General features: G+C 39.9%; 1 protein-coding gene across 2 annotated transcripts in view; it reads right to left on the reverse strand.

Moving 5' to 3' along the window:
- The window catches only part of LOC104854483 (A-kinase anchor protein 17B), a 45,713-nt gene extending 34,129 nt beyond the window's left edge, over positions 1-11,584 (reverse strand). Inside the window, exons 1-3 of one of the 2 annotated variants that reach the window (XM_033760215.1) lie at positions 11,476-11,584; positions 9,985-10,099; positions 7,026-7,089 (exon numbers count right to left, since the gene is read on the reverse strand). The gene's annotated coding sequence lies outside the window, so the exon portion shown is untranslated. The remainder of the gene's footprint in view (positions 1-7,025; positions 7,090-9,984; positions 10,100-11,475) is intronic. The other variant, XM_033760214.1, reaches the window with a different exon arrangement.
- Positions 11,585-11,590: the final 6 nt, after the last annotated feature.

An 11,590-nucleotide genomic window follows, 5' to 3' on the forward strand; every position in this document is an offset into this window, starting at 1 on the left:
TCCAGGCGCTTGAGCGATGGCGGCTGGGTCGGGAGCAGGCGTGGCTCCCCTTCCCGCGGTGGATCAGGGCCCAGACCTCCCAGCGCTTGAGCGATGGCTGCTGGGTCGGGAGCAGGCGTGGCTCTCTTTCCCGCGGTGGATCAGGGCCCAGACCTCCTGGCGCTTCAAAGCTGGTATTTTCACCACATACAATCTGTTTTTAGCCTTGTTTGTTTGTTTGTTTATTTATTTTGGTACTGGGGGTTGAACTCAGGTCCTTGTGCTTGTGAAGCAGGTGGCACCAATGCTGAGCTAAATCCCCAGCTGGCCTTGTTTAAATTAAATAAACACATTCAAGCATCTAATCTATTCTAAATTATATACTCTACAGTAGATTATATATCAATCAAAATATATCTACTGAAATGGGTAAAATCATACTGCATTAGATCAAGTTATTAGGCTAATAGGCTTAAAAGCATTCTTCAGACCAATCTAATTGGTCCTCAAATTTTCCTTTTATTTTTCTTGGGGTGTTGAAGATCCATCCCAGTGCCTCCAGCTCGATAGGCAAGCGCCTTACCACAAATCTTTACCCCCAATTCCTTCAATTTTCCTTTTAATATGCTTTGGTGCTTCAGTTGATAATAATGATAAAATTCATTAACAGTATTCTCATCATTTTCAACATTGTCATATGCATAATTTATTCAACAAAGATTTAAGAGCCTAGTTTAAACCAAGCTCTGATTGCAATGGATGCTATAATTATGACCTCATAAATTATCAAAAAGTCAAATTTTAATACATTTTAACTATTCCATTGTTCAATTATGTTCTACCATGACCTTCTCAACCTCTCCACCCACATGTGCACATCTTTCCTCCAGCCTTATAACTAAAAGCAACACCACTGAAATGATTTATTCTTTAACACCTTTACATAGACCAATGGAAGCTTCTTTAATCTTAAAAATTATAGTTATTCAATCATTTTGCACAACACACATTCTAACAGTATCTTGTATACATAGCTTTACTAAAATAGTTCACTTAACATTCTCCCAGTGCCAGAACATTGCTAGGAGCGTCTCAAAGAACACAGCTGCTTTCTCTAGTCATCTGGTTCCTTATTTTCCTTGCTTCAATGCCGAAGTGGCAAAATTAGCTAAACAACAGTAGAACAAGAAATTAAGGGAAAAGAGACATACTGCTGCAGATGTTCTCACAAGCCTAAAACAGCTGCTTAAACCTGCAGTGAAAACTCAATAGGTTTTGCACAATGTCCATCCAAAGTCACTTCATACCCTCTTTCATCCAGAACAGATTAGAGAGATTCCTCTGATACAACTCAGGATTTTTTAAGTCAAATTCTCTTTGAAATGTAAAAAGTATGTGAATCAAAGTATCCACCCATTCATTCTTACTTGTTCTTTCTTACTCTCAAATATTTGCTGTGGGGTGTTAGCAAGTCCATTTATACGAGGCATATTTTGAAAACAGCAGTAGAAAAATCAGGACAATATGCACAACTCAATATCCTCTTTTGAAGTAGCTCCTTGTCATTTTTCTTTTTCCTCCGGGCTCTTGTACCTTAAAGTTTGTCATTTAAAAGACATTTTAGATGTTTAAAGTTATATCAACATATTTATAGAAGACAGCAGAGCAGTTAATACTTATTTCAGTCAAATCAACTTAGCCATTTGCCCAATTTCAGACTAATGTAGAATCTCAGTCTTGACAAAGTAGAAATATTCCACAACTCTCTAGTCAAGATGCCATTGACCAATATCCAAACATGCTGACACATCATTAAACCAAACAACATTGTAAAAAACTGAGGCTGACCAGGTGCTCTGATCTCTGAACAATTTCAAAATCATATCATTAAAACTAAAAGACACAAATGAGAATCAAGACTTGTCATGTAGTGGTACAAGATCCCAACAATGAATGTAACTGTACTGTATCCCTAAAATGTACCAATAAACTCAATTAAAGCTGAAAAAAAACTAAAAGACATTCAGTTTTGTAATAATAGGAATATAGCCCATATTTTCAAAATCAGATCGCCAGAAAAGACTTAGCGGAAGTACTCTGCACAAAAAAGACAAGACAAGACTTTCAAAGATCCACAGCCACTCAATAATAATAAATTTGCAACAATAAAGTATTTGAGTCCTATGAGAGAATTTTTTCTACCACCACTCAAGGAAACTCAGCTGTACAGGAGAGTTTAGTGTCAGGAATACTAATCTTGAAATGAAGAAACTGAATTCATGCTAATTCAGCTCTTTGGGCAACTTAATTTCCTGTTTTCTTTCCCCTATGTCAAAATGTCATTTCCTTTATGTTTATGTTTGTTTCCTTTATGTGATAATGTTTGTGAAAGCAAAGTTTTTTTAGTGCTTCTGAGCTAAAAGAAAATAAATTAACTTTTTTTTCTCATTGAATTTATTGGTACATTTTAAGTATACAGTACAGTTACATTCATCATGTGATCTTGTACCTTTACATGACAGGTCTTGTTTCTCATTTTTCCCCTTAACCCTGCCTTCCCTTCATGCCCTCCTCCTTTCCCTATTTACAAACTATGGTATGCACATGAGTTCTTGCAAACCACAAGTTGGTTCCTTTCTGGGAGACCTGATTTCTTTGAGAGAGCCCTGTTTGCTGAGTCCTAATTAGTTCATCTAAGAAATCATTGCATCATTCATTTACCAGTGTCCAACCACCTATTTTAGTTTTTGAAGGGGATTGACAATGCTTTATAAATTATACAGAATACTTGCTCCACCTTATTACTGTCTTGAAACATGTAACATGCCTGAAATTTTTTGAGAAAATGTTTGGGAAATGTGGGTTTCCATATCTGGTAAGAGGAAAAGGTCCTTTACAAATATACCCCCTCTTTCTACCTCCAACAGGCAGTGGTTTGCCTCAAAGAAGTTGAGATTCTGGGGTTGTGCCTTTGTTTCTCTAGTGTTTTCTTCTCTAATTAGTTGTAAGAATAGATTCCTAGGTTAGGGGAGGCTTTTTATTTTACTAAACCAATTGTGTAGCAGTTTATTAGGAAAATTACTACTGGAACAAAGTGGCAGCTATAAGATTATTTTTGTTATGCCTCAAGAATGTGAGGAAGTTGTGAAATTCTAATGGGGAGATATTAACCTGGAATCCTAGTACTCTTTAAGTAGTCATTTTCACTGTTTTAGGATGAAAGGTCTTTTGTTTCTCAGATATTTTGTTTTGTATCACAGAGACATACCAGTTCAAGGTGGTGCTTACACTTTTTATGAGCTGGTTATGAGCAGGTCTAATAAAGTCTAATAAAGCCTAATAAAGCTGTAGTTGGTTCTACATAGGTGTTTGAATAAAAATATTTGAAATAGAATAAGTGGAAAAGTCCTCTTGTTTTAGACTATAAGTTCAGACTTACAGGCATTTTTACTAGGTAGTCATTTTGCACTGAATTACAAACTTTTTACAGTAAGTTTTATACTAGAATGTTTTATCTTAAATTGGAAAATAATACTAGTCTTAGACTTTAAATTTTTGTAACAAATAATTTACTACAATTATTTAAAAAGATAAGCCATAGGGGAAAGGTAAGAAGGGAAAAGAACAAAGGAAAAAGTGGAAGAACGTCTTTGTAAATAGGGAAGGGTGGAGGGGGTAAAGGGGGGTCAGGGGAATGGGTAAAAATAAGAACCAAGATATGTCTCGTAAAGGTACAAGATCCCAATGATGAATGTATCTGTATATACCTAAAATGTAACAATAAAAGCCCCCAAAAGGCACATAGGTTACAAAGACTTGTCTAGTAAAAATTATAACAAGCAAATACTTTTAAATGTTTAATTTCTCACTTTTTTGCCGTTTTTTTTTTTTTTTTTTGTACTGGAGATTGAACTTGGGACCTTGTGCTTGTGAGGCAGGTGGAGGCACCACTGAGCTAAATCCCAGACCCTAATTTCTTACTTTTTTGGTTTTTACCTATAGTACTAACTACATATCATTCCTAGATTTGCCACGGGTTTTAGTAGTAGTTTGCACAATTTTATGTTTCCTAGCTAGCATATATAGTCATCATCAATTTGTAATGATAATATCCCTTCTTAATACTGGGGAAAGAAAAATGAAAATTCATTTATTGATTGTACTGAGTGAATTTGTTGGTGAGTAACTATTATGTCTACGTCACTGTTAGCAAACTAACATGACTGGAAACCTCTGTGAAAATTTAATTTGTGATACCTAATGAATATATTGTAAATTTAGGCCCATTTTCTGTGCTTCACTTTGATAAGAATTCATAAAATTTCTTTCAGCTTTAGCTTATCAAGAGAAGTGTTATTTTGTGGACCAGAACCCAACAGACTAGTGTAATCCTCTCCGAAGTTTCTAAAGCTCCACTAAAAGTAATAATTTAAATTATCTATTTTACTTTTACTTTTTTTGACCAACAGAGTTGGTAACTGCTGGAGTTTTGTATTTACCTATGAAAAACAAATTTGGTTAATTGCAGAAACCAAATCTCTTGTGATCTTATATGTTTTACTATCCAAGCTTTAGATGCAAAGAGAAATGGTAATGACATGTTGGTTTTACTATACCTTTGGACACTAAGATAATATGCATGTTTGAAACCTTTTCTTTTTTTTAACTTAGCTACTACCTGCTTTTAACTCTTTGCTTACTAGAAAAGCAAAGAGAACTAGAGAGTTCAAGGAGTTGAAGAAACAGGAGCATCAGGCCATTTGTACTTTGTACTGGTAAATTATGTAATAAATTATTGTACTCAAAAATTATTTCCTCTGAAGATACTGCCATATCAGCAGTCAGGAATAAATATATATGGCTCACCAATACTAAACAAGTAGTTTCCTGAAACATTAAGTCAATTAATTTGGCTATCAGAAGAATTAACATGCCTGATACCCTTGTGGCCCTGCTCACATCAGATCATCATCATTTTATGTCTGCTACCTTTATTAGTATAAATGGCAGCTCAAAGCAGCTATAATTTGCATTGAATTTTATATAGGCTGAAGCTCCAGCCAACCCCTTATTCACATTTAACTGTCTATTCAGTGCATCTACTTGAATGCTTCACCAGCATCCCAGCCTAACAAGGGCACCAGAGATCTTAATTTTCATCTCTGAAACCTGTCCCCCAGCCCACACTAGCTCCTTTCCACCCAGTGAATCTCATCTCCATAAATAGGACGACCATCCATCCCGGTGCTCAGGCCAAAAACCTAGAGTTATTCTTCTTCTTTCCTCTCTGAATCTAATCTTTTGGTAAGCTAGTATAGGTCAGATTAATAGTTTTATTTTATCTGTTTTAATTTTTATTTTTAATGAGTACATGTTTGCAGTACATAATGATTACATTCATCATGGGGAGCGGATACATGTATATAACACATATTCATTCTTTTTTTCATCCCCTTCTTCTTCACTCCCTCCATTGCTTGGTCCCTTTCCCTTTTGCAAAAGATCTATCTCCCTGTTCCCTATTGTCTATCTTTTACATTGCTCTTTGATTTACTTATATTTTAGTTCTCATATAGGATAAACCATGAAATATTTAAGCTTGCATGTCTGATTTATTTCACTTAATATTCTCCTATAAAAGATTCAAGCTTATCCTTCTTTATGGGAAATCAGTATTCCACTGTGTGTATAAATACCACATTTTTTATCCATTCATCTATTGGTGGACATATGGGTCACTTCCATGAGTTAGCTATTATGAGTTGTGCCGCTATAAACATGGATATGCATGCACCGCTGTAATATGATGACTTTAACTCTTTTGGAAAGATACCTAGAAGGAGAACAGCTGCGTCAAATGGCATTTCTAGTTTTAGTTTTTTGATTTTTGACTCTACCAAGCATTCCAAACCCAATTCCATCTGCTGCTACCTGTCAGGTCCAAGCCACCATCATCTCTTACCTGGGCTACTTCTTCTATGCTTCTATCGTTGTCCCTACAGAGTTCTACTCTATACATAGTCATAATGATATATTTTTTAAAAAACCTTAGTGGCTGGAGGCATAGCTTATTGGTAGAGCACTTGCCTAGCAAGACTAAGGCCCTGAGGTCCATCCCCAGCTTCACCAAAATTTTTCTAAATAAATAAACCTGAAGTTAGACCATATCACTCCTCTGTTCAAAAAACCTCCAGTGGCTTCCCATCATGCTTTGAAGGAAATTCAAATTGCTTACTCTCAAAATACGGTTGGTCCCTGCTTTACCTCTTTCAACTCATTTCACCCCTTCTCACCTCCTGATTTTGTTCTCTCTGCCCCAGCCTCACTGGCCTTTTTACTGCCCCAGGAATGCATCAGGTACATCCCTCAGGGCCTTCCTACTTTTGGTTCCATCTGCCTGAAGTGTTCTCCCCAAGATTGATTATTTGTTTGTTTGTTTGTTTGTTTATTTGCAGTACTGGGGATCAAACTCAGGACCTTGCTCTTGCCAGGCAGGCGCAGTGCCACTGAGCTACATCCCCAGACCTCTCCCCAAGATTATTTACATTGGCTCCTTCTCATGGCTTCATATTTGACTTGAATGTCAATGAGATTCCTCAGAGAATCTTTCCCTAAACACTCTGAAATAGCACAGCTCGCACCTCTGCCACTCAGTAGCATATCACCCCATTTTATTCTCACTGTAACACAAACTATCAAATGCATAACATCATATGTGTTTGTTAATCTGCTTTGTCTGCCAATCTCCTCCCCTCCCCGGTCTATAAATTCCAGGAGGACAGGGACTGCATCCATCTTCTATACCAGTACATAAATATTTTGCCATAGCCTACAACATACATAGTAGAAACAAGGCTAAATCTTACCTAAAGCAGAAACTTTGCTTAACAACTACATTTTAAGGCATTGCTTCTGATATTTAAAAATACTAATACTAGCACCTAAGACCAATAGGGAAATGATAATACAGACAGGCCTGTTCTTTTGGGCTCCTGGAGCTATTAACATTAATTAGTAAATACTGAGATGAGTTCAAGTGTACCTACCAAGTATCTGCTCTGTTAGACACTTTGGGGGCCACAGTGATGAATCACCCTCAAAAAACTGAGTCTAGAAAGAGAAGAAATTAACACAATTAACTGGTATCTGAGGGAGAAAACGGTGAATATCATCAGAGATACAGGATACTTTGAACCACAGATAAACAAACATGGCCTTTACATTCTTCCACATGAAATAAATGTTAGAATTCCTGGGAATATGCTTTGTGCATTTTAAATGTGCAAGTATTGCTCCCTTCAAGAGCACTGAGACATATATAGGAACAGTTGTAGTTGTCACAATAAGTGGCATAAGGAGGGTACCACTGCCATCTGGTAAGCAGTGGCCAGATATGCTAAATGCCCATCAGTTCCTGGACAGACTTGTACGGTGGAGAACTCCCTGCCCAAATGCCAACACACAAGTGGTTTGTACTTGTCCAACTAGCACATATGGAGTTCTTTCAGGGCTTCCAAAGTAATATTTTTAGCATGCTATTTTTTAGGTAGTTACTTCCAAGTCACTTCCTCGATTCATTTTATCATTTTTAACTAGATCCTGAACTCATAAAGTATCCAGTAGAAAGAAAGCTTGAGCACAAGCACAGGATGAAGGAGAACAGCAAGCCCTGCCACAATGTCCTCTGGGGCCCCAGGACAGCGGGCTTTCAGTGTGAGGCCAGAAGGGGCTGGGACATGCTCAGTCCCTAGCAGTCAGCTCTCCCACAATGATGGCAAAGCATCTCTCTGTGTTATGGTTACTCTTATTTCACAGAGACAGCTCTACTTTGAGCCTGGCAATTATGTAATTGCATAGTAAGGCAAGAAGATTATTTTGAATTAGAATCTTCCTGCACAAGGGCTTGTTTCCCTCAAGCAGGAGTCTAGAGCCCACAGAGCCAGTTAGGTCCTGGGAATGTGGAACTGGGGACTGGGCAGGGCAGGCAGAGCCCTCGACCCCCAGCTAAAGAAGTCTATTCCACAGGAGAACATAGCTAGGCCTTCTAGTACTTCAAAATAAGCTGGAAATCATGGTTTTTGAGATCTTGTTTTTTCAATGCCAACCCCTAATTCAATTTGCTTTTTCAAATAGTATGCAGGCTAAAGATACCAATCTATGGCCAAATTTGACCCAGAGCTTCTAGCTTGCTCTTTCTACACATTGGACCCAGGACTCTGCTCATCTGTGCGCATATGGTCTGGTGTCAAGAAAACTTCAGGAAATTCAAAATCAAAAGTTAAATATACTGACAGCTGGGCAAAGTCCTCAAGAAAGGAGAAGAAAGACACAGGCTCAGGGACCCAGGAAGGTCACACCAGATGAGCCATACTACTGTCATATTCTCTGCTCAAAACTTCACAAGATCCCTTATTTTTTTTCTTTTATTTTCTTTTTTCATCATAGTAATAGAACCTAGGGCCTCATGCATGCTAGGCAAGCATTCTGCCACTGAGATACACCCCTGACCCAAACATCCCCTATTTCTCATTGCATCAAATCACAAGTCCTCTTTAGGGCTCTCCAAATACACTCCTCATCCATGGCTCCAGCCCTGTGTCTCATCACGCCCCATATATCTCTCATTCTAGTTGGGCCAGATCTTCTTGAATTCCTCTGAAGAAATGGATCCCTTCAGCGGACTATTCCCTCCCCACTCTTCAAAGCCTTGCTCACATCTCACCTCTTTATATGAAACTTTCCTGTGACGGTAAAAAGCAAAATGCTTTTAAGCTCAAGGTCCGATGTCAAGCAAGTCTCAATTTAAATTCCACATCTGCCATTGACCAGGCAGGGCAAGGTCGTTGGGTTTGTTACTTAACTTCTTTGAGCTTTAGAAGTTGATAACTGTGAGTATCCTTTCTCCCAAAAGTTTTGAGATCAGAAGTATTTCAGATCTTGGACTTATGGAATATTTGTACAGCACATACAAAGACATCTTGGGGATGGGACCCAAGTCTAAAGATAAAGTCAATTCTTGTTTCAGAAACACACCTTACTGATTAGCCTAGGATTGTATACAATATTTTTATGCACCTGTTTTTGTTGTTGCTGCTGTTGTTATTTTGTTTTGTTTTGTTTTGTTTTGGTACTGGGGATGGAACTCAGGACCTTGTGCTTGCAAGGCAGGTGCAGTGCCACTAAGCTAAATCTCCAGCCTATTGAGTCACCTGTTAAGACCGTACCCTGTCACATGGGGGCATGTGTGGAATTTTCTATGGGTGGTGTCATATCAGTGCTCAAAAAGTTTTAAATTGTGGATTGCAGAGCTCTGGATTAGGAATGACTATCTCTAATAGTGCCTACATTATAGGATTTTTTTTCCTCTTCTTTATTTTTCTTACATGATTTTTTGGTTGTTGTTGTTTCAGAGATTGAACTCGGGACCTTGCTCTTACATGATTTTTGATACATTACATGAAATAATAGTAAAGTATTAAGTCCCATAAGGACTCAGTTAACGTGAGTCATTATTACTACAGCTACTAAATTTTCATTTTCTTTTTTGGTTTTTGTACGGGGAATCAAACGCAGGACCTTAGGCTTGTGAGGCAGGCAGTGGAACCACTGAGCTAAATCCCTGGCCCTGAATGTTCTTTTCTTCTGTAAGTGCTACAACTTTTATGCTGCCTCTTCTGACCAAAGCTTTGCTGGATCCCACGCAGCCCATGTTTGTTCTGTGCTCCAGGCATCATACCTGCTTCAGCCCACACCTTGGCTGTGAAGCTTCTTAAAGTGCCAGGAGTATGTTAGATACGTTATAGAATCCATAGTCTCAAGTGGACAATGAGTCAGAGTTGCACAACTAACACCATCTCTCAGACAAGTTAACCTAAATCTCTCTCTAGCAAAAGCAGGGGTGCATGCTGGAAAGATAAACATATAGTTAGTCTCAGTGGCAGAGAGCTGCTGCAATGTTTGCAATAATTCCCCATCACAAATGCACACCACCATGTTGTATCCTACCTGTTCCTCACTTGCACCTTCCTAGATCCCAAGCCTCACTTTTCCTTCTGGTGCTGGAGAGGACACACAAAGCCAGATAAAGCCACTCTCTTTTCTTCAGTGTGTGATGGGGAACCTAGACAAACAGCCAAACCAAAAGGATGATCTCTCACTAGGACTAAAGAAAAAGCCTGTGGTCCACTACAGAAGCCAAGAGGGCCTCCCCACTAATGCTACTCCACCTCAATCCAGGCCCATCCATCCTCTGATGTATGTGGTAACTGGGATCCCCTGGGCACCAGTGCCTACAGGCTTATTCCACTTTTCACTTTTCTCTGTGCTTAACAACAACTGAAGGAAAAATACTTTCATGAAAGTTACTCTATGCTTCAAGTTACTCTATGCTTTGAGAGGACCCTCCCAAAAGGAGCATAGAAAATGTGACTGTTGCAATGCTACATTCTTTAAAAGAAAGAATTTAAGAGACCCCAACTATATTATGCCAAAGAAAGGTTTTCTGAGAATGAAAACTGAGCCCTTCCAATTGTACTGCCTAAGTTTCAATAACATGCAGCTAGATCAGTGGCAAGAAGAACCTATTGCAAAATAGGCATGATCTCTAAGAACGATAAGGCTAAAAGGGTCGTCTGTGTCCCATACTGGAAACCAGTGTACCACTACAAGTCACTCCGGAGTTAGCGGCATTCAAAAGTCCTCCAGTAATGATAACAAAGCCCAGGTGAGCAAATGAAAAGAAGACGCGGGTCCCAAGGACCAAAGCTCTGGTTCCAAGTTCAGGGATAGCAGTTTCCCCTACAGTACAGGTTTCCCCATCTTGCTTTCTTCCCTCAGCCCTCTGCAGACTAACCCAAGATCTGGACTGCACACTCAGAAATTGTGGATGAACTTACTCTCTCAGTCAAATTGGAATCAAGTCGTATTCCACCAGCACTGGAAACCTCAAGACTTGAAAAGTCCCAAAGACAAGGACCAGGTCAACAGGAAGGTATGGGTGGGTGTAGGGGTGGGTGTGCGGCGTGGAATCCTGCTAATGATTAATTGGGTAAGTGCTGCAGGAAGGGGGCGGTTTCAGAGCCAGAACCATTGGCTTGCTGACTGGATGATAAAGGGCATCTTCATCTCTCATTAGCGGGATGTCACTGCCAACCTATACCCTAGGGGAATGCCTCGAGGGACCTCCACGGGAGCAGTGGCCAGAGCCCTCGAGTAGGTGTCTAGAGCAGCTTCAGGGCCGGTGGAAGCACCACAGGGTCTAGGGTGAAGCTAGAGGACCCCAGGAAGAGCCTAGACACATCAGTGGAAAACCCAAGCCCGTTGAGGTAGGCAGGGGAGACCCAGATCCCCTGCGCAGCCCGTCCCCAATCCCCACAGAGGGTCCTGCGTGGCCCTGTCTGCGAGGCACTCACAGCTCCGCTAGGCCAGGGCGGCCAGCCCACCAAGATGCAGCGGGCTGTGGCTGCCTTCCTTACGAGCAGAGCGAAGGACATTTACCGGGAGCCTCAGGAGCCGTTGCGTCTCCACTCTGGGCTCCTCTGGGATAGCGAGACTGCCACCACCATCGCCACTGACGCCGCTGCCTCCCTCCAGCCGCTGCTGTAGCTCCCGC

Source organism: Fukomys damarensis, unplaced genomic scaffold (assembly GCF_012274545.1).
Source record: "Fukomys damarensis isolate Sample0158 unplaced genomic scaffold, DMR_v1.0_HiC HiC_scaffold_39, whole genome shotgun sequence".
Taxonomy (NCBI): Eukaryota; Metazoa; Chordata; class Mammalia; order Rodentia; family Bathyergidae; genus Fukomys; species Fukomys damarensis.